Genomic DNA, 3,575 nt, shown 5'->3' on the forward strand with positions numbered 1-3,575 from the left:
GTTTCTCATATGAGAGGTGTAGGATAGTCTAGCCTGTAGCGTAGCTAGTCCGAACCGATGTTGGTGGTGCGCCCCAGTGGAGCTTTTATGGGAGCGGCATTTCTGGGTCTGCTGTATAAGCCCGTATAGGAGTCGAGAGGAACTGTTGAGATACAGATTCAAGAGATACCCCGGGCAGCACGCACCCTAGCAATGCCACTGGCGCAGCCCCTCCTTGGAGGGTGACTGTAAAGGTTGAAGAGAGGAAGACGAATTATGTATAACAAAATTAAAGAAGTTTCCAACTTTTTCAATTTATCCAATATCACGGCGAAGAATTATATGGACACAAAATCCTTTTTATGATCTCATTAATAAAATTTTACAGGAGTTCCCCCAAATTGTTTTAGTTTGAAGACTACAGTTCTAGGATATGGTAGATCACACCAGTACCTTTTTTATCGACTTTGGTATGAGCAAAGTAAACCTGAGATAGGCAGGTTCAATTGACCAATCAATCCGTCTATCTTTCTCTATATATATAATTTACACACACACACACACACACACACACACATGATAGAGATATCGCCATGATAGATCGCTAGCCACTAAACCTTTTTCTATTTTCTCTCCCTGTTTATTTCTGTTTTCCTTTCTGTCGAAGAGCGTAGGCTCGAAACGTAAAAGACTTTCTCACTTCCCGAGCGTTAAACTAATATATCTGTTTGTTGTTTACACACATATATATATATATCATTATATCAGTATCGATTAGCCTGGTGGGTGTTGTTACGTAAGTACGGCTGGTCACAATGCGCTTTTTCGCATTGTTGTTGCTTTCGAATGATGCGACCCCGCAGGTTAGGCGAACAGGCCAACATTCCCCCTAAAAGTTGCAGGATTACCTTTTTACAACTGAGTGGACTGGAGCAACGTGAAGCGAAGACTTTCACTCAAGAACACAACTCACCACCGGTCTGGGACTTGAAACAGCGATCTTGCGGTTGTGAGTGCGACGTCTTAACCACTAGGCCACGCGCCTTCACACACACACACACACACACACGCACACACACACACACACGCACACGCACACACGCACACGTACACACACACACACACACACACACACACACACGGGTAGGATTTGAAACCAGAACGTACAGGGATATAACAAAATAGTAGTACAGTACAGCTATCCGTCACTTGCGAGCGAGTATACCTTAGTAAGATGTACCATGCTTTCGCTAATTATTTAAAATGCCTATCATCCAACGACACTTCTCGAACTTCAGCAAACATCATAAAGTTTGTCCAATGCTGTACTGGCTCTGCCATTGTCTTTTACCTGCTTCAGTCATTGAACTGTGGCCATGCTGGAGCACCGCATTGGCAGGTTTTAGTCGAACAAATCGATTCAAGAACGATTTTTTTTTAAAGTGCGGTACTTATTCTTTGGTCTCTTTTGCCGAACTGCAACATCAGGAGGCGTAAACAAACCAACACTGGTTACCAAGCGGTGGAGCGGGGGTACATAGACTCCCCCCACACACCCGACGGGCCTCTGCACAGTTTCTCTCCAACGTAGTCACTCAGAAGGGCATTGGTCGGCCCGGTTGCTATAATAGAAGACACTTGCCCATGGTGCTGCGCAGTGGAACTGAACACGAAACCACGTGGTTGGAAAGCAAGCTTTTTGACCACACAGTTCAGCCCGCATCAGGTATATACATCCATTACTAGGCAGATCTCTTGCATGATAATCAATTTAGTCATATCCTCTTTTGTAACATAAAAGTATTGAGCATGCCTAAAAAAGCACCTATGTAGAAAATTAATAGTCATTCGATTTTTTTTTTGTTTTCTTCTTTTTTGTTTTACTTGTTATAGTATTTGAAGTTAATATTTATTTGAATAAATTACTGAACTGTTAATGTATGTTTTAAATGTTTGTTGAACTGTTTGTTAATGTTTGTTCTATTGATCTATTAATATTTGAGGTGAAAGATTGTTCAAACGAAAGCAACGTCTCCAAACTTGGCCTCTTATTACAATTTAGGCATCTACTAAGGAATAACTACATTAAACAGTTTCTAAATTTTTACATCTGATCCAAACAATTTCGCCCTCCACCCAAAATATAAATAAATAAATGTTTAACTAAATAAATAAATGTAAATTACTTGCTTCTGAACAAAAGCTAATCATTGTTTCTTCCTGACTCATAAATAAACAACTGAAAGCAGGAAGATAAAAACAGCAAAAACAAAAATATCATCGGAGCAAACCGAGTTTTCATTTATTTTATTTGTCTATTTATTTCTGTTTTCTTTGTTATGTTTCCCAATTGTTAGCATATAACCTTGGATGATGAGAAGGGGAAAAAAAAAGAAAGTCATCACACTCGATAATATATGCACGACTCACGTCATAACATGCATAAAACGCATTAGCGGCGTTCCATAGATTGAAAGAGAAATTATTACCTCACCGTGCCTTCGTACTTCCTACCAGAACCAACTCTACGCTACCTCCTTCTCTATTCCTCCCTCCCTCCCTCTTTCATCTAGCTTTCCCTCAAGCTGATCACGTGACAAGCACATTTCAGTTTTTATTTATTTTTTGGGCTCCTGCTGCTGCTGCTGCTGTTGTTGTTGTTTGCTTGGCTTTTTTTTTCTTGCAGACTTTCTCTTGGGAACTATCCAGCGCTTCAGGTGAGTGAGTCAATGGCCCTAGCCAACAATTCTATCTACCACTACCGAAAAATACACTTCAGCTAACTTCGGTTTTTCTCATTACTCTAGAGCTGTTTGTTTCCAACTTCCAAAGCCATTGTTAATTTCAAGCGAAATCTGTTGTTTTGACCTAATGACCGTCATTTCTGCTCTGTGTTCTGCTTGTCTTCTGTCTATTTATCTAATTTATTCCCTGAATCCTCCGATATTCTCTCTTTCCTTCTCTGCGTGTTTTCCTTTTCTTTTAACACACATCTTTTCATTTATAAATCCCGACCAGACTGTTAGTAAATTTTTCTTTTATATGTTGTAATTTATTTAACCAGTTAATGGCTAACTATCGTGTTTCTCTTTTATATAAAAGTCACTGTTGTTTATTTACACACGATACTTAATATATGCAACTGCAGATAATGATTTATCTTGCTGTAATGTTTATGTATTCTCGTTGTCGGGAATTTTTCATGTATTTATGTTTTAATTTCATGTTGACCCCCCCCCCAAAAAAAAGTCAATTAATTAATTAATAAAACTGCTTCAGAATCCAGCTGGACTTTATATATTATATTAACAGCCCATGTATAATTTGCAGCAGTAATTCTAATGTGATTGTTCGCTATGGAAGGGAGGTTTGATTTGAAATATTATCCTCAACCATACCGTTTGTTACTCCAACAGAAAGATATTTACTTAAAACTATTCTACAAAGCTTATTTACATTACATGAGGAGGTCCTTTTTATGTTTTATCTCCGACTAACATAAAGCTCTTCGGTTGCCGGGGACTGGGACGGTGCACGTGTTTGGGATGTAGCCGGCAACCATCTCAATTGGGTCAGTTTTAGCTCTCTGCGTTTTC

General features: G+C 39.2%; 1 protein-coding gene across 1 annotated transcript in view; it reads left to right on the forward strand.

Moving 5' to 3' along the window:
• The first annotated feature begins 2,582 nt into the window (after window positions 1-2,582).
• Window positions 2,583-3,575, forward strand: part of LOC106869709 (uncharacterized) — a 69,057-nt gene continuing 68,064 nt past the window's right edge. The window contains exon 1 of the mRNA XM_052969849.1: window positions 2,583-2,696. The gene's annotated coding sequence lies outside the window, so the exon portion shown is untranslated. The remainder of the gene's footprint in view (window positions 2,697-3,575) is intronic.

This window comes from Octopus bimaculoides, chromosome 8 (genome assembly GCF_001194135.2).
Source record: "Octopus bimaculoides isolate UCB-OBI-ISO-001 chromosome 8, ASM119413v2, whole genome shotgun sequence".
Classification (NCBI taxonomy): domain Eukaryota; kingdom Metazoa; phylum Mollusca; class Cephalopoda; order Octopoda; family Octopodidae; genus Octopus; species Octopus bimaculoides.